The sequence below is a fragment of the Molossus molossus genome, unplaced genomic scaffold, assembly GCF_014108415.1.
Source record: "Molossus molossus isolate mMolMol1 unplaced genomic scaffold, mMolMol1.p scaffold_m16_p_12, whole genome shotgun sequence".
NCBI lineage: Eukaryota > Metazoa > Chordata > Mammalia > Chiroptera > Molossidae > Molossus > Molossus molossus.
In genome coordinates, this window is record NW_023425347.1 from 1,233,959 (window position 1) to 1,253,565 (window position 19,607).

The window sequence follows — 19,607 nt, forward strand, 5'->3', positions numbered from 1 at the left end:
CCCCTTCTCCTGTGCAGGTGCCACCCCTGAGGCCCTCCATCCATGACCCATGCCCCTTCTCCTGTGCAGGTGCCACCCCTGAGGCCCTCCATCCATGACCCGTGCCCCTTCTCCTGTGCAGGTGCCACCCCTGAGGCCCTCCATCCATGACCCGTGCCCCTTCTCCTGTGCAGGTGCCACCCCTGAGGCCCCCCATCCATGACCCGTGCCCCTTCTCCTGTGCAGGTGCCACCCCTGAGGCCCTCCATCCATGACCCGTGCCCCTTCTCCTGTGCAGGTGCCACCCCTGAGGCCCCCCATCCATGACCCGTGCCCCTTCTCCTGTGCAGGTGCCACCCCTGAGGCCCCCCATCCATGACCCATGCCCCTTCTCCTGTGCAGGTGCCATCCCTGAGGCCCCCCATCCATGACCGGTGCCCCTTCTCCTGTGCAGACCTCCTCCTCGTTCAGTAGGGGAGCCCTGGAGCTCCTGCTGGAACGGGGGGCCCGAAGCAGTTCCCGGGGTCTCCCTGTGCCTGTGCCGAGGCCACGTCCAGGCTGCAGAGGATGTTAGCAGTTTGCTGAGGCCGAGGGCACATGCAGGAGCAAGGTGTCCAGTGGTCGCAGGGCAGCTCGGCGCGCTCTGTGCCTGTGGGACTGAGGAGGGCACAGGAGGAGGGAGGCGGGCTGGGAGAGGGCAGGCAGGCTGGGCTCACAGGGCAGCGGCGGGTCCTGTGCTGTCCCGGGCAGGCAGTGTGCGCGAGGTGTGTTCCCGCGACGCAGACACAGTGACAGCCCTGCCTGAGCAAACTGAACCCTCTCAGTGAACTGAAGGCGTGACAACCTGCCCTGTGCGGAGTTTATGACCAGGTCACCCTGTGAGCTTACTTTCCACAGACCCCCCCCCTCCTCGCCGTCGTTCTGGTGGAAGGAAGCTCAGGGAGCTGTGTCCGGTCCCGGGCAGGCAGCTGGCCTCCCTCCCTCCTCCTCCTGTCTGGTCTGTTCGTCCCTCCCCATCAGGCTGTAAATAAAGGGCTGAAATCCTAGTGCACGGCTGACTTGAAAGCCCATTCTTCCCAGTTCTGAGAGGCGAGGGTCTGTCTGTGTGTCTCTCTGTCCCTCTCTCCCCCCATCTGTGGCACTGGGCTCTGCCTGGCTGCGGGGGCACTGGGCACACCACTTCTGAGCGAAACTGGCAAGTCCAGGGCACAGCTACCATTTGTCTTGTTCCACTGTTCAGCCCGACAGTGAATATCTACTTTTCATTTGGGGATTCAGCTCTTCCTTCCTTCCCTTGGTCAAGGTGTGTTGAGGCTCATTCCCCTGGTCCTGAGGATGCAGGTCCCAGGAAGTCCAGGGACTCCCCACAGCTCCCTCCCCCTCCCCCTCCTTCTCTGTCTGAGGGCAGAGGGCAGGCCGCCTGGTCAGACAGACAACCCTGCCTGGCTCACTGCTCTGACCAGTGGACTCCCGGGAGCCTGCCCTGAAGGGGTACCCTCTGGGGGCCCTGATGCTCTGTGCTGCCCCTTTTGACCAAGAGCAGGGACCCCAGCAACCTCTCAGGTTCCGCACAGGCCCTTGCTGAGCCTGCGTCCAGGCTCAAGAATTTCATCCGTGGAGAGCTCACTGAGAAGGGACAGCTGCGGAAAGTCTCCCCCACCCCGCTTCTCCAGACAGGGCGCAGAGACCTGCCCCCTGCCCCCCACAGTCCTGGGTCCACTCTTCCAGCCTCTGCCTGGACACTCAACCGCGGGGTGACAACCAGAGCCCAGGAGCAGGACAGAGGCACACTGTCTACTTACCAGAAATGTAACAGGCCCCACCCTGCTGGGAGCTGGGCTGGATGGGGGAGGGGCACACAGGCCCCACCCTGCTGGGAGCTGGGCTGGATGGGGGAGGGGCACACAGGCCCCACCCTGCTGGGAGCTGGGCTGGATGGGGGAGGGGCACACAGGCCCCACCCTGCTGGGAGCTGGGCTGGATGGGGGAGGGGCACACAGGCCCCACCCTGCTGGGAGCTGGGCTGGATGGAGGAGGGGCACAGGCCCCACCCTGCTGGGAGCTGGGCTGGATGGGGGAGGGGCACAGGCCCCACCCTGCTGGGAGCTGGGCTGGATGGGGGAGGGGCACAGGCCCCACCCTGCTGGGAGCTGGGCTGGATGGGGGGACAGGCTCACTGCCCCCTGGAGCCTGAAGTGTTGGGGGACAGGCAGGCAACAGCCAGTCAAGGATAAGTGTTTGGGAGACGGTTCCAGAGAATCACCAGACACACCGGGCACCCAGGAGGCAGGCCTGGGGTGTAGTCGGGGCTCTAAAATATTCAGGGATAGAATTGAATATTTGATACCTAGAAAAGTTATTGAAGTCATCCTCCTGGGAAAAACTTGAACTCTGTTAGGCTTCGTCGGAGTCATTCTGTGGGTGGCGTTGTTTTCACTTTAGAGTGTGTTGGGGTGTTTTGTGCTGGTCCCCAGTGTGTGGCTGCACCGGCCTGTGGTTCTGACTGTGACTGTAAGACACCTTCAGCAGTAGTCATCAGGAAACTGAACAGACGAGGTGTGCTCCGGTGAGCGGGTCCTGGGTGAGCGCTTGGCCTGGGGTCTGCGTGGATTCGAGACAGGGGTGGGGCCTTGGGCTTCAAGGGCTCGCTCTCTTTTTTAATATGTTTTTATTGATTATTTTTAGAGAGAGAGGAGGGGAGAGAGAGGTAGAAACATTGATGTGAGAGAGAAACATCGATCACCTGCCTCCTGCACGCCCCCTACTGGAGATTGAGCCCACAATCCCGGGCTTGTGCCCTGACTGGGAATTGAACCGGGACCTGTCAGTCCATGGGAGGACACTCAGTCCACTGAGCCACACCGGCCGGGTCAAGGGCTCGCTCTCTAATGATGAATTTAAAACTTAAGGGTGGGGATTTTACATCACAAGAAGAGAAAGGAAAACCAGTAGCCCGGACGGTCGTGTGGAAATCAAGCAAGGCCTGTGGGGGAGGCAGCTGGCTCACCCAGTCTGGTGGCCAGAGGTGTTGGCTCCGCAGCCTCCCTGGAGGTGGGTGCCGGGCAGCCAGCACCAAGGTCGGGCGTTGGCATCACTGAAGACAGCAGCAGAAGGGCTCGCCGCACCTCTGGGCTCGGGCGCCGCGTGAGGGCACGTGGTGCCGAGGGGGGCACGTGGTGCTGAGGGCCTTTGGGGGTGGCTTTGGCGCTGAGAGTGAGGGGCAGCGCAGCCCTGGGAGCATCTTGAGCATCCTGTTTCCACGGGAGGCGGGGTGGGCATGGCCACGTCTCAGGATGTTTGGAAGGACTTTCTTTTCGTGAATCCTGGGGATAATTGTGGAGAATTGGAGACCCTTGGGTGTGACCCCAGTGAAAATCATGCTGTGACACCCCTTGCATGTTCACGTGACCTTGTCATGAACTTATGCCCTCCTGTCTGGGGTGGAGCACAGCACCCCCAGGCACCTGCTCTAACTGCACCTCTCACCTCCAAATATCTCCAGACAGTCTCCAGGGAGCACAGCGTCACGACTGTCCTGCTCCTGCTCCTGCTCGGGTCTGCCTCCTGCCGCGGGCACTGCCTGCTGGCTGTCTTCCTCCCTGGGCGTCTGAGCCAGCTCCCAGCCCGTGCTCGGCATTGCTGGTCAAGCCTGCTGGGCTTCATTGAGTTGCTGTTCAGATGTGCTCCGTCCGGAGTCAGCCCGGAAGGGGCTCTCAGGCCACGAGGGGCCTGGCCTGCCTCTGAAAGACCACTGTGGTGGGCGGTGCCGAGGCTGGTGATGCCGAGGAGGGTGATGCCGAGGAGGGTGATGCCGAGGAGGGTGATGCCGAGGCGGGTGATGCCGAGGCGGGCGGTGCCGGGGCGGGCGGTGCTGTGGCGGGTGGTGCCGGGGCTGGCGGTGCTGTGGTGGGCGGTGCCGGGGCGGGTGATGCCAAGGAGGGTGATGCCGAGGTGGGCAATGCCTGGCGGGTGGTGCCGTGATGGGCGGTGCCGAGGCTGGTGATGCCGAGGAGGGCGGTGCCGTGGTGGGCGGTGCCGTGGCGGGCTGTGCCTTGGCGGGCGGTGCCGTGGCGGGCGGTGCCGGGGTGGGCGGTGCCGTGGCAGGCGGTGCCGTGGCGGGTGGTGCCGTGGCGGGTGGTGCTGCGGCGGGCCGTGCCGGGGCGGGTGGTGCCGGGGCGGGTGGTGCCGGGGCGGGTGGTGCCGTGGCGGGCGGTGCCGAGGCTGGTGGTGCCGAGGAGGGTGGTGCCGTGGCGGGCGGTGCTGTGGCGGATGGTGCCGGGGCGGGTGGTGCAGAGGGGAGCGGTGCCGGGGCGGGGGCCGTAGTGGGCCTGAGGCAGGCGATGTAGCAGGGTGCTGACCTGGTGCTGGTTTTGAGCGGTCCCATTAAAATCGCATTCATTAACGTCATCCTGAAACCAAAGTCTTTGTTTTGTTTAAGAAGAGAATGAATAATTCCTTTTTGATAAAGCAGCTATAAAATTCATATTTTCTAACTTCTGAGTGGCCCCGGTCCTGGAAGCCAAGTATGCGCAAAGACCACTACGCTCAGCCCTGGCCGGTTGGGCTCAGCGGTTAGAGCGTCGGCCTGCGGTCCAGAGAGACCTGGGTTTGGTTCCTGCTAAGAGCATGAACCTCAGTTGCAGTTTGTCCCCGGCCCCGGTTGGGTTGTGTGGGTGGCAACCAATTGACGTGTCTCTCTCGCATCAATGTTTTTCTCTCTCTCTTCCTCCCTCTCTCCCTTTACTCTGTCTGAGATGAATGCAGAAACGTCCTCAGGCGAAGATAAAAAGAAGAATACTAAGCTGTCAGCTGGCTTCCTCTACACTGTCACCTGGGTCCTGGCACCTCCACCCCACCTAGGGGCTCAGCTTGGTGCGGGGCCTTTGCAGTGAGGCACCCGCGTGTGACCATGGGAGACACTTACCGTGGCGGGGCCCCCAACTCCCCGTCTTCAAGGTCAGGACGCCGATGCCTACCCGGGTGCCAGGAGCTGAGCTCAGGGCTTGGCGTGCCAGCCGGGACCTCGAGTCCCATTTCTTTGGTGGCGGCTTACTCCACGTTATCTTACTCAACTGCAAGATCAGAAAATACTTGCTGAGCCCTGGCCACCCACGCGTGGGCGCCTGGGACCGTGGTCGCCGCCCTGCCGGGAGTGGTGCTGGGTGCCAGGGCCGGGGCCCCCGCTAGTGGATTTGCTCGGGGACCCCAGGGCCCTGAGCTCTCTCCATCGGCGTCTGGCCCGTCGCAGATTCACTTTGGCACAGACTTTCAGTGCGGACCTGACCTTACCCCTGGCCTCCCGCCACGCTGGCCGCTTGCAAAACCACAGGACGGGTGCGCACAGGAGAGGCCCCTCTGTCCTACCCCTCCCTCCCCCAGCCCTCGGGGGCTCTGAGTGGGCACATGCCTCTTTCCCGCCACTATGGTTTGTCCCCGCCCCTTGGGCCTCCTGTTGGCTCCGCCACAGGACCCTGCTCGTCCGGTCCGGCCGGGCATTTGGTCTCCACGTGTGGGAGTTCCCTCCATGCTGAGTCCACCTGGCATTCGTCCCAAACGACGCTCCTCCGGTCCAGGGACGGACGCAGGGAAACATCAGACGTGGACAGAGTCTGGGCTCCAGAGCCAGGCACCAAAGGCTCCAACTGTGATGCTTTTCACTGTTACAGTGACTTTGGAATATGGTTCCTTAGTCTCCGAGTCTCTTTCAGCTGTAAAACGGGGTTGACAGTAGGTTCAGGGAGCAAAGGCCTGGAGAGCGGAGCTCAGACGTGGTGTTCCGGGAACATCTGCTGTCTGCCCCCTGCACACACGCAGTTCTGTCAGGTACACGTCACCGTGGCAGCCTGGTGCTGCCACAGGAGAACAACCTTCCTTCCTGGGACATGTTTCCTGGTGCCTACCTCGGGAGGGTGGCCGGGCCGGGAGACCCCTCAGCCTGGGTCACAGCCACTGTCCCCATCGCTGAGCACCCCGGGCCACTGTGCACCCCAGGCCACTGTGCACGCCGGGCGTGTCGTCCTGCTCCTCCCTGGGGCCCTTGGGGAGCCTTAGGGCTGACACCCTCAGCACGGTGCCTACAGCCGATGAGCCCAGGAGAGTCCTGCTTTGTCTCTCCCGCAGCCCTGCGCTCCGCTGGGACTTCACCCCGAAATAGTCCCCTGAGAGACATGCACCCCTCCTTCCAGCGAGGCCACAGCCGCAGCCTCCTCGGAGTCCACCTGGCCCGTGTGGGAGAGGCACCAGGGACCAGGGACGGGGCTCAGGCAGCCTGGGGGCAGCCGAGGCGGTCCTTGCCCAGCCCCTTCTGTGGACATCGAGGTGAGGGTCCGGCCCTTTCCTGGGCATCGCGTTGATTTGTAGGCAACCTGGGGACCAGTCGGAAGCTCGGCCAGGAAGCACTTTCAAACCTTCCCAGAGGGTGAGCTCTCCCCCAGGACAGGCCTCGCACCTGTGTGGCCTCCACCCCGTCTCCCTGGCCACGGCGGGTGCCCCCAGCCCGGTGCCTCAGCAGCTGGAACCTGAGAGCCGTTCACTCTGTCAGGTGGAACCCGCCTGTCCTCAGTCTCCCCAATGGCTTCTCATCTTCCGCAGCGTCAGCACCAAAGCCTGTCGGCCACAGACCCGGCCTGGTGCCTGCCCCTCACAGGCCCCTGCTCTCTCCAGCCCAGACCTCAGGCTCCCCGGACGTGCCTCCGCGGGCCCAGGTGCCCCGCCTGTGCGCAGGCCCGCAGGCTGCCCCTTGCGGTGGAGCCTCACGCAGCACCCCACGCTCCCTTCACCCCTCCCAGGGGGGCATTCATGTGACGGGACAGCTTTCGGGTTCCCGGTGGGGGTGTGGCTCCCGACCACCCCCGCATGGGGCAGTGCGGGCACACGGCACGGAATGTGTGCGTGGCAGGGAGGCCCAGCAGGGCGGTCTGCTGGGGCCAGGACGGCGGGCAGCTCATCCCACCGCGGACAGTGTGAGTTCTCATCCAGCCTTTGGTACATCCATTCATTCTAAAGAGATGTTTTTTTTATCTTCACCCGAGGACATTTTTGCATTTTTCTTCAGATAGAGTGGGGGGGGGGAATGTAGACGTGAGAGAGACATATAGACTGGTTGTCACCCACACAACACCAACTGCAGCTGGGGACAAACTGCAACCGAGGTACGTGCCCTTAGTGGGAACTGGACCCAGGTCTCTCTGGTCCACAGGCGGACACTGAGCCAGACCGGCCAGGGCTCATTCTGAAGACATTCCTCAGCCCTGCATCGTGTTCCAGGTGTGGGGTAGGTGCCAGGCTAGTGGGTGGCACAGACAGTCCCACCCTCAAGTGCTCAGAGCCCACGGTGGGCAGGCCAGAGAAGGCCCTTCATGACTCCCCAGACTCCACCCTGCTGAGGGCATGTGTGCACGTGTGGTGTGTATCTGTGCACGTTTGTGTGGTGTGTGTGTTCTGTGTCTATGTGTGTGCATGTGTGTATATGTGTGCACACGTGTGTGGTGTATATGTGTGCACATGTGTGCGTGTGGTGTGTTTGTGTGTATGTGTGTGTGTGGTGTGTGTGTGCGTGTGCATGAGTCCGTGTGTCTGTGGTGGGGAGGGCTCCAGCACTGAGGATGTGTGATATCTGACCTCCCCACCTGCACGGGGGCCACCCTGTGGCTGCAGGCTCCCCTCAGCACTGACAGGTGGGCCTCTGGCAGCCGGTGGGACCCGCACAGGGCGCTGGGAGAAACCCCTGGGCTCCGCAAAGCCGTTTCCGAGATGAGGGTTCGTGGCAGGTGTGAGCCCCTCACAGCTCACTTGGAAGTCCCGCAGCTCCTGAGGCAGTTGTGTCACTTCTGCACCACAGGGGTATTTGAGCTTTCCCCGTGAAATCTTCCCTTCTTTCTGGGAAACAGTGAACTGGGCTGTCATTGGCTGGCTGTGCTCTGACACGGTGGCGCTGCTGGTGACAGCCCATGTTCGTCGCGTGGCCACGGCCCCCCCCCCCGAGCAGGCCGCGCGTGCTGCGTCCCCCAGCGGTGCCTGTCTCCTGCTCGATGTGTCATTGTCCCTTGGGAACGGCCGCTGCCGGGGAGCAGGAGTAGAGCTGGGGGGAGTTGAGGGCGCCCCGGGAGAGTGTGTGGCTGTCCAGGGACCGATTCTCGGTGTTTTATCTGTGATGTTGCCACATGGCTCATTTAGGAGGGTGAAATATGGGGCCCTCTGAGGCCGGTGTATCCAGAGCTGCTGAAGGGACTCGCCAGGGTTTCCAGGGAGCCCACGTGGGTTCGGGCCGAGCCCGTGCTCCAGACGCACCAAGGCATGGGGCTGGGGACAGGGTGCTTGACACCCCCTTTTGCAGCATGAGAGGCTCCGGGGGGCAGCCACCAGCCTCCGGTCAGGTCAGGGGGCCTGGTGTCCGAGCCCCGCGGCTTCTGTCCGCCTCGCCACAGCCACAGCCCTCTTCCCCCAGCGGAGGTGAGCGTGCGCCTGGGCGACCAGCTGAGTGACGTACACAGGGCAGCCCTCGCGGTGGGGCCCGTGGACCCGCCCTGGGCAGGTGTCCTGCACGGAGCCCAGGGGAGAAGGCCGTGCTGGCTCACTGCCACGCTGTGCCACGGCCCGGGCGTGCAGCCACTGCGGCCCCTGCGGCCACACACGCAGAGGAGAGCTGCCGCCGCACCGTAAGGGCATTGGGTGATTTCCAGAACTTGGCAGTTTGGGGGAATAGGGAAAACAGCGCGTGGAAGTCTGCGGACCCACAGCGCATACCGAACAGTTCACGTGGAACCGTGAGGAGCGATCAGATGCGTTTGAGAATGAAACGCGGACCCGCGACAACCTTTGTTCACGGGGTCCTCAGGCTGCCGTTTGGGCCCGGAACCTGCCTGCCCTCCCGGCGTCCAGGGAGCATGTAGCTGCTCATCCGCGTCCAGCCGGGCTGGTGACCTGGGGCTGGCAGGCCCACCAGTGCTGAGTCTGGGGATAAGGCTTCGCTGACCTGCAGCCAGGCTCCTTCATGTACACGTCCTCTGTGTCCTCTGTCCCCCTGAAACAGCAGAGGTAAGTGTGTGGCAGTGACGCAGGGCCTGCAAGTCCCCAGACGCCGACTGTCTGGCTCCTAGAAAGGTCTGCTGAGCCGCGAGGGAGCCCAGCACTGTGCGGGCCAACACCGTGTCCCCGCGCACGTCCTGCTGTGTCCAGGGAGCAGGGCCCTGTGCTGCGAGGAGCCCAGCACTGTGCGGGCCAACACCGCGTCCCCGCGCACGTCCTGCTGTGTCCAGGGAGCAGGGCCCTGTGCTGCGAGGAGCCCAGCACTGTGCGGGCCAACACCGCGTCCCCGCGCACGTCCTGCTGTGTCCAGGGAGCAGGGCCCTGTGCTGCGAGGCCGGCGGCCCATGGCAGCAGCTGGGAGCTCATGTCCAGTGGGGGCCAGCCGCTGTTGCACGGGAAGCCCGCGCAGGGTCTGAGAGGGAGTGCAGGTCCCAGCCCGTCCTCCCCTGAGACCTGCTGTGGCTCTCGGTGCCCCCTGGTGCTTGGAGGAGTCATTGCTCTGTCCAGACACACGGGACCTCGTGCTGGGGGCGCTGACACACCAGAGAGCATCTTCCCACTGCCCAACACCCACAGGGTCCCCGACACAGGCTGTCCCCACTGCGGGAGGCAGCGCTGGGAACCCTTGCTCAACACTCAGGCTGACTTAGCTCCTTATTGGTGTGTGGAGAGTGACCAGCTCCCGTCCCTCCGAAACGTGGGCCAGGTACACAGGAGCCCTCTGGACCCTGCCTCTGACCTGAAGTCCCAGCCAGCCATGGGACCCAGGACGTCCCCCTTCCACGTCTGAGCAGGTCAGACATCTGCCCCCAGGTGCCACCAGCCCACGGGTGCGACCCCTGGACCTGGCCTCTGACTGGCGATGGGCTGGACAGTTTCCACCTGCTCTGTCACTGACCTCACAGCGCACGTGGACACGGTTGGATTTGAGCCACACGTACCGCGTTATAAGGGGACTTTGCCGCAATTGCGTGATACTGGACGATGTCCCTATGGCTGCGGCTGGGCCTCGCTCCGAGCGCGGAGCTGTCCTGGAGAAGGGCCGTTCCTCCCGCCTGCTTGGCGCCTCGGGTGCCCACACACTGCTGCGGGCGGGGAGCAGGTGGGCACTGGGGTGGTGGCGGTTTTGGACAGCTCCCCCTTAGCCATTAACCCCACATACTGGGGGTGGGGGGCTAATTCCGCCCTCTGGGGACCTGGCAGGAGCCCGCCTCTCCAGCTCCGCAGTGACGGGAAGCTGACAGCCGTGCCCCAGCCCTGCTGTCTCGCCCGGGCTCACAGTGCACTTCCTGCGCCTGCTTTCTGTGACTGGATTGTCCATGTCACGGCCGGCGTCCTCCACATGTGACCCTTCCCCGTGGAGCTGTGTCAGGACCAGCGCAGATTCGAGGTGTGCCACGACGGAGCCACACTGTTACCCTCACAACTGCGCTGATCAGAATGATGCTCCCTCATGCCTGGAAGACTCTGTCTTACGATCACTGTCCAGGGGACGGTGTTGGGTGCCAGCACCCAGCCACTCCACCTGACCCCGCCCGCGTTTTCCAGCCCCTCAGCCGAGCTGTGTCTGTTCTTGAACCCAGATCAAGGGAGCACGCAGAACCTGGCTTCCCTCCCAGCTTGCGCTGTGAGCTGGCCTGTGTCGTAGGCTCTTCCCTGCCCTCCCCCCTCCCCGTGGGCTGCTTCTCAAACGGACTTAATGTGTAGAGCACGTTCAGGTTCACGCCCAGACTGAGCAGCCAGTACAGAGAGCTCGGTGCCTCCCACCCACACACACGCACAGCCGCCCGGGACCCACGGCCCCACGGGAGTGGGCCTGATGGACACACAGACGTGTCCTACCACCTAGACTCCAGAGGCTGCGTTAGGCTCACCTCGGTGCTGTACAGGTGTGGGTGCAGGTATAACGCGTGTCCAGCTCTGTGCTGTCACTCGGAGCGGCACTGCCCCAGGACCCTCTGCTCTGCCGTCTGGCCCATCCTTCCCCCTCCAGCCCTGGACACCACCCGCCATTTCCCGTCTCCACAGCTCTGCCTTTTCCACAGTGCCGTCCAGTTGGAGGTGGTGTGTAGCAGGTTCAAATTGCCTTCTTTCACTTGGCAATGTGCCCGACCAGTGTGGCTCAGTGGCTGAGCGTTGACACTGCACCAGGAGGTCCCTGGTTCGATTCCCAGTCAGGGCACATGCCCAGGTTGTGGGCCTGATCCCCAGTGGGGGGCATGCAGGAGGCGGCCAGTTGATGGTCTCTCTCAGCCATGTTTCCATCTCTCTCTCCCTCTTTCTTCCTCGCTCTGTAAAATCAGTAAAGAAAAAAAATAATAATACGCATTTATGTTTCTTCTGTACCTTTTCGTGGCTTGATAGCGCATTTCTTTTCTAGCGCTGAGTAGTAGTCCGTTGCCTGGATGTATCGCAGGTTAACTCTCTGCTCCCTGCTGGAGGGAGTTGTGGCTGCTCCCACACTGTAGTGATGATGAGCAAAGCTGCTACAAATACTCACGTGCAGGCTTCGGGTAAATGCCAAGAACCGTGATTGCTGGATTAAAGTGGAAGAGCATGTTTAGTGTTGTAAGAACCCCCAAACTGTCTTCCAAAGCAGTGGCACCATGTCGTGTCCCCACAGCAGCAGATGAGCTGTCCTGCGTCTCCTCGCCTCCCCGGCCTTGGGCTGCGGGTGCCTGCCTCCGCCCTCTGCCAGGTGTGCAGTGCTACCTTGTTTCCGTGGGCATCTCCCTGATGGCAGGCGGGGAGGACCTTTAAGTGCTCACTTGTCACCTGTGTGTCTTCTGTAGGGAGGTGCTAAGATCTCTGGCCATTTTAAACTTGGATTGTAGTCCGACCAGGTGTGGCTCAGTGGTTGAGCGTCAACCCTGCACCAAGAGGTCGCTGGTTCGATTCCCAGTCAGGACACATGCCCAGGTAGTAGGCCTGATCCCCGTTGGGGGGCATGCAGGAGGCGGCCAAGCGATGTTCTCTCTCATCGATGTTTCTATCTCTCTCTCCCTCTCACTTGTCTCTCTCTGAAATCAATAAAGGAAAATAAAATAAAACTGGATTGTATGTTTTCTTATCCTCAAGTTTTAAGAGTTCTTTGTGTATTTTGGATAACAGTTCTCTCTGTCTTTTGCAAATATTTACCTGAGTCTGTGGCTTGTCTTTTTATTTTCTTGACAATATCTTTTGCAGAGCAGGAAATGTAATTTTAATGAAGTCCAGCTTATCAGTTCTTTCTTTCATGGACTGACCTTTGGTGTTGGATCCAAAAAGTCAGCAGCAAACCCAAGGCTTGTATTTTCTCATGTTAGTGTTGCAGAGTTTTATAGTCTTGTGTTTCACATTTAGTCTGTGATCCATTTTGAGTTAATTTTTCTGAAGGGAGTGAAGTCTTGGTCTAGATTCATCTTCTGTATGAGGATGTCTAATTGTTTCAGCATTTGTTGAAAAACGTGTCCTTTCTCCATTCTGTTGTCCGTGCTTCTTTGTCAGAGATCAGCTGATAGACTTTTGCGGGTTTGTTTCTAGACGCTCTGTGATGAACATTGATCTGTTTAATGGTCTGCCACCAGCCCGCACTGTCGTCAGTACTGCGGCTCCGTGGCCAGTGCTGACGTCAGACAGTCAGTCTTTGTTCTCCTTCAGCTTCGTGCTGGCCGTTCTGAGTCTTTGCCTCCACCTATCAAATTTACAATCAGTTTGTTAAACCCGCAACATGACTGCTGAGGCTTTGGCTGGGCCGGGCCCTGAATGCAGAAGCTGAGAAAAGCTGGTGTTGTAACAACATTGAGGCTTTAGTCCATGAACATACACTTCTCTCTATTTTGTCTTTGGATTTCATTTGTCCGCGTTTTGTAGTTTTTCTCATATAGCTGTTTGTACTTATTTTGTTAGATTTATACTTAAGTATTTCACTTTTTAGGTGCTAATGTAAACAGTACAGTGTTTTTTAAAATTTTTGTTTTCTTTATTGATTTTAGAGAGAAAGGAAGTGAGAGGGAGAGAGAGATAGAAACATGGATGAGAGAGAACATCGATTGGCCACCTGCTGCACGCCCCCCACTGGGGATCGGGCCCACAACCTGGGCATGTGCCCTGCCCGGAAGCAGACGGGTGACCTCCTGGTGCAGGGTCGATGCTCACCACTGAGCCACAGCGGCGGGCTGTACGGTGTTTCAGTGTCGAAGTGCAGGTGCCCGTGCCGCTGTCGGCCTCCCTCTCGCACCGCGCTCCGGTCCACCGCAGGGCACACACACCGCGTCCCGTGCCCACGGAGGCCGGCCCTCCACCCGCAGGAGGGCGGTGACGCGCTTTCCCGCAGTGGCCGGGTCTGAACCTGTGGTGGCTCCACGCGTGCCCATTACAGAAAAATGTATATTAATCTTCTGTCCTGCAACCTTGCTGTAAGTGTTCATTAGTTTCAGGGGTTTTTTAATTGATTTTTTACATTTTAAAAATGTAAATGTATCGGGGTAACATTTGTTAATAACACTGTACAAAGTTCAGGTGTACAACAAAAGAATACAATGTCTGTACACCCTATTGTGTGCTCACTGCCTGAAGTCTAGTCTCCTTCGTCACCTTGTACATGATCCTTTTGCCTCTTTCTTCCTCCCCAAGTCCCCGCCCCTTTGGCTACCATGACTCTGTTGTCTGTGTCCATGAGGTTCTGCCGTTGTTCATTTGTTGCTTTTTATATACTATCCCTCACATGAGTAAAGTATTATGGGTCTTGTGTTTTTCCATCTGAATTATTTCACTTAGCGTAATACTCTCAAGATCCATCCACGTTGTCGAATGACAGTGAACATTGGGGTGCGCGTATTGTTTTGATTTAGTGTTTTGGGTTTCTTCGAATATATGCCTAGAAGTGAAATCGCAGGATTATGCAGCAGGATTATTCTTGATGTTTTGAGGACCACCCACATTGTTTTCAGCAGTGGCCGCATCACTCTACATTCCACCCACAGTGCATGGGGGTTCTCCTTTCCCTGCATCCTCACCAACACTTGTTGCTTGTGGATTTATTGATGGTGGCTGTTCTGAAAGGTGTGAGGTGATAGCTCATTGTGGTTTTAATTTGGATCTCTGATGATTAGTGACATTGAGCATCTTTTCATGTATCTGTTGGCCATCTGTATGTCCTCTATGGAGAGGAATAATTTTAACCAAAAAAGTAAAAGACCTCTACTCTAAAAATTATAAGACACTGAAAAAAGAAACAGAAGAAGATACAAATAAATAGAATCATATACTGTGTTCAAGAATAGGAAGAATTGCCCTGGCCGGTTTGTTCAGTGGTTAGAGCACTGGTCTGCGGTCCAGAGAGACCGGGTTCGGTTCCCGGTAAGGTCATGTACCTCGGTTGCAGTTTGTCCCCAGTCCTGGTTGGGTCGTGCAGGTGGCAGCCACTCGATGTGTCCCTGTCACATCGATGTCTCTCTCCCCCTTCCCCTCCCCCTCCCTTCTCCCTCTGCCTCTCCCGCCCTCCCTCTCCCTCCCTCCCTCTCCCTCTCCCCCTCCCCTCTCTCCCCCTCCCCCTCCCCTCTCCCCTCTCCCCCTCCTCTCTCCCCCTCCCCTCTCCGTCTCCCTCTCCCTCTCCCCCTCCTCTCTCCCCCTCCCCTCCCCCCCTCCCCTCTCCCTCCCTTCCCCTCTCCCCCCTCCCCTCTCCCCTTTCCCTGTCCCTCTCCCTCCCTCCCAATTTGTCTGAACAAAAAAATGGAAAAATGTCCTCGGGTGAGGATAAAAAAAAAAGGAAGAATTAACATCATTAAAATGTTTATACTACTCAAAGCAGTATATAGATACAACACAATTCCTATCAAAATACCAATGATGTATTTCACAGAACTAGAATAATTAATTCAAAACTTTATGTGGAACCACAAAAGATCCCAAATAGCCACAGCAATCATGAGAAGGAAGAACAAAGTTGGAGGAATCACACGACCTGATATCAAACTATACTACCAGCCTATAGTGATAAAAACAGCACGGTACCAGCCTAAAAATAGGCATATAGATCAATGGAACAGAATACAGTCCAGAAATAAACCCATGCCTACATGGGAAATTATTGTTACTATAAATGGGATTGTTTTCTTAGTTTCCCTAAATTCCAATAATTCATTATTGGTGTATTAAAATGCAACCAATTTCTGGATATTTATTTTGTATCCTTCTACTTTACTGAATTCACACACCAGTTCTGTTAGTTTTGGGTGGATCTTTAGGGTTCTCTCTATACAGTATCATGTCATCTGAAAATAATGACAGTTTTTTCCAATGTGGGTGTTTTTTATTTCTTTTATGGGGGGGTCTGGTTTCTGTGGCTAAGACTTTCAGTACTATTTTGAATAAGAGTGGAGGAACGTGGACATTTCTGTCTTGTTCGTGATCTTAAGGGAAACACTTTCAGTGAGTGTGACGTGGTCTGAGTATGATGTGTCATATATGGCCTTTATTAAGTTGAGGTATGTTCCCTCTATTCCCACTTTCTAAAAGTTTTTATTATAAATACACGCTGAATTTTGTCAAATGCTTATTTCTGCCTCTATTAATATGATCATATGATTTTTAACCTTTATTTTGTTTATGTGGTATATTCTTGCAAACCAGGAATAAATCCTACTTGATCATGGTGTAGGATCTTTTAAATAAATGGATAGATTTGGTGCCAATAATTTGTTGAGGATTTTTAAATCTATGTTCATCAGGGATATTGGTCTATAGTTTTCTTTCTTGGTCCTGTCTTTATTTTGTTTTGAAATTAGCATAGTGCTGGCCTTGTAAAATGAGCTTGGGAGTCTTCTGTCTTCTGGAAAGAACATACAATGGGGTAAAGATAGTCTATTCATAACTGGGGTTTGGAAAATTGGACAGATACATACAAAAAAATGAAATTAGACCATCTTCTTATACCATATAGAAGAATAAACTCAAAATGGATTTAAGACTTAAATGTAAGACTCAAAACCATAAAAATCCTAGATGAAAACATATGCAATCAAATATCTGATATATATATATATATCTGGTATTTTTCTGATACATTTCATTGGGTAAGAGAAACAAACAAAAAATAAAGTAAAAAGTTTTTGCATAGCAAAAGAAACCATCAGCAAAACAAAAAGACAATCTACTGAATGGAAGAACATATTCACCAATGATACATCTAATGAGGGGTTAATATTAAAAATTTATATAGAACCCATACAACTTGACATCAGGAAAAACAATCCAACTAAAAACTGGGCAGAGGACTGAATAGACACTTCTCCAAAGACACATGAAAAGATGCTCAATGTCACTAATCATCAGAGATGCAAATTAAAACCACGATGAGATATCACCTCACACCTTTCAGAATAGCCACCATCAATAAATCCACAAGCAACAAGTGTTGGTGAGGATGCGGAGAAAAGAGAACCCCCGTGCACTGTGGGTGGGATGCAGAGTGATGCAGCCACTGCTGAATACAGTGTGGGTGGTCCTCAAAAAATCAAGAATAGGCCCTGGCCGGTTTGGCTCAGCGGTTAGAGCGTCGGCCTGCGGTCCGGAGAGACCCGGGTTCGGTTTCCACTAAGGGCATGTACCTCGGTTGCAGTTTGTCCCTGGCCCTGGTTGGTCGTGCGGGTGGCAGCCACTTGATGTGTCCCTTTCACGTCGATGTTTCCCTCTCTCTCTCTTCCTCTCCCTCCCTCCCACTCTATCTGTGCAAAAAATGGAAAAATGTCCTCGGGTGAGGAAAAAAAAAATCAAGAATAGTACTGCCGTATAATCCATATAGTCCTTTTTCTTCTGACTCATCTTCTCTTCATCCACCTGTACAAGTTCAGTTAATTTCTCCTCCCTTTATGTCTTTGCTGTCATAAATTATCCCTTTTTATGCTGTGCGTGTGTTCCAAATTGCCGACGTTATAGTCTTTTTTAAAATGCTTTCTCCCCTTTAAATGTGACTTATAACTAAGTGTTTAATATCCTGTTCTAAATAGAGTTCAGTTTCCTGCCCCAGTCTGTCTGCCATCGGACTCCGAGTTCTGTGTACTTGGTGTTCTTGTTTCAAGTAGGAGAGTTTCCTCGGCGCCCCTGTAACCAGGTCTCGGGTGCAGTGCCCTCGGCCTGTCTGTCTGGGAAAGCCTTCGTTCCTCCTTCTTATCTGGAGGATGACTTGGCTGGGTGTATTTCTTGGCTCGTGGTTACTTTCTGTCAATATTTTGAATATTTCATTCTACGTTTCTCTGCTTGTAAGGTTTCTGTTGAAAAATCTGAAGATAATCTAATGGGATTTCTTTTGTAGTTTATAGTATTTTATCCCTGGCTGCCTTGAGGATTTTTCTGTCATTAACTTGGACAGTTTGAATGCAGTGTCTTGAAGGAGGTCTTCTGCACTGATCGCATGAAGTGTTCTAGCAGTTTCCTCTGTTCTGAAGTCCAGTTCTCTCCAAAGGTTGGGCCGCCCCGTCGATGGCTTCTTCAGTAGGCGCTCTGCTCCCCTCGTCTCGCAGGCTCACGGGGCTCTTTCAGGCAGAGTCAGATGATGCTCACGGAGGTTTTCTTTTTTCTTTTCTTAAATTCTCACCGGAGGATATTTTTACATTTATCTTCAGACAGAGTAGGAGGGAGAGAGTGAGAGAGAGAAACATTGATGTGACAGAGACACATTGATAGGTTGCCACCTGCACAACCCCAACGGGGCCAGGGACAAACTGCAGCCGAGGTACGTGCCCTTGGCTGGAATTGAGCCTGGGACTCTGGTCCATGGGCCGACGCTCTAACCGCTGAGCCCAGCTGGCCAGGGCTTCTCTAAACAACAACAAGAACCTCTTTGTATTCTCTTATTTCTCCTGGTTTCTAGGTTTCTATCGTTCAGCTCACTAGTTGTTTTTCATCTGGTCTGCTCTGTTCTCAGTGTTCTCTAAGGCATTTTCCACCAATGTGTTGAGTTCTTCAGCTTCATAATTTCTGCGTTTGTGTTTTTACGGTCACAGTCACCTTGGTCAAGTGTTCCTTTTGTACATTAATTTCTTCCTGACTTCATTGAACTGCCTTTCCGAGCTCTGTTGTATCTCACTGAGCTTCTTCATAACTGCAGTCCTTTATTTTATTTTATTAAAGCCTCACCCAAGGATATTTTGCCATTTATTTTCACAGAGTGAGGGAAGGGAGGGAAGGAGGGGAAGAGAGAGAGGGATTGGGAGAGAGAGAGAGAAACATCAATGCGAAAGAGACACATCGACTGGTTGCCTCCCGCATGACCCGACCTGGGCTGGGGACTGAACTGCAACCAAGGAATGTGCCCTTGACCAGAGTCAAACCCGTGACTCTTTTTTGGTCTGAGGGCCAGTGCTCTAAACACTGAGCCATAACGGAATCTTAAATTCCCTGTCACTCAAGCCATGACCTTCCAGGACTCAGTTTGCTTTCTGGGGACTTCATTTCTGCGCTTCTGTGGTACCCTGGTTGTCCTTGGCATTTGATGGATTCTCTGCCTGTGCATTTAAGACAGTGAGCCCTTGGTTGTTGTTCAGATACTGGTCTGCTGTCAGCAACCCAGCAGGTTGTTAAGTGGGGTCTTTTTCTCTAGTAGATGATGCTGAAGTTCTGCGTTTTCTCACCTGCACTATGTACACCTCTGGGGTTGGGGTTGAGGTTGAGCAGTGATGCTTTTACACACTGCGATGGGGGTGTGACCTGCTTGCCTTGGGTCCAGGGCACCACCACTGTGCTCTGGGTGTGTGGCCGGTGGTGGAGAACTGGTTTGGTGAGCTCCAGCCCTGCCTCCTTCTTGCTAATGGTCACTGGCCCCACTAAGTTTTACAAGTGTGCCCACTGCCTCTCCCAGGCTCCTCCAGGATGGGTGAGGGGGGCCAGTGTATGAGGCTGCCTTCCTGCTGTTCTGTCTGCGCACCTCGGTCTTCTCTACCTGGCTCCGCTGGGACCGTGTCGCTGTGGGTCAGGTCACCGTGTGCAGCTCCGCTGGGACAGTGTTGCTGTGGGTCAGGCCACCGTGTGCTGCTCCGCGGGGCAGTGTTGCTGTGGGTCAGGTCACCATGTGCAGCTCCGCTGGGACGGGTGTCACTCTGTGGCCAGGTCACCGTGTGCAGCTCCGCTGGGACGGGTGTCACTCTGTGGCCAGGTCACCGTGTGCAGCTCCGCACGCTGCGGGCTCAGGCCGTGGGCACGCTTTACGCCAGGGCTTCTCCGCTGTCTTCACCAGGCTGGCCGGGTGGGGCCACGGAGACAGTGTGACGGTCCGCGCTGCGCCTCTGTCCCCGTGATGGTTGTGGCCGAGCTTGTTGTTTCAGCCCCCTCTGTGGCTCGGCCATAATGGGAGGGGTGAGGCGAGACGGCCTGTTTTCGGGGAGCACTGCTTCTGTCCCTTTCGTGATCCACGTCACAGTGTGAGGGCTGCAGTGTGACCTCTCCCGACTACTGTGCTCTCTGGGGTCACGGTGGGGGTTGCACAGGGTCTGTGGCAGCTGTCCTGGTCCTCGTCCTCCCGTCCCTGCTCTCCTGTGCGCTCCCTCTGCCCGTCTCCCGGTGTCCAGTGCGTGTGTGTTCGGCTGGGGATCGGCTGCTGAGCTGCAGTTGTTTGACTTGTAAAA

The 19,607-nt window shown here is 56.3% G+C and overlaps 1 protein-coding gene across 1 annotated transcript in view; it reads left to right on the forward strand.

Annotated features, from left to right (window-relative positions):
• The window catches only part of SH3RF3 (SH3 domain containing ring finger 3), a 362,137-nt gene that overhangs the window by 220,165 nt on the left and 122,365 nt on the right, over positions 1-19,607 (forward strand). The window lies entirely within an intron of this gene.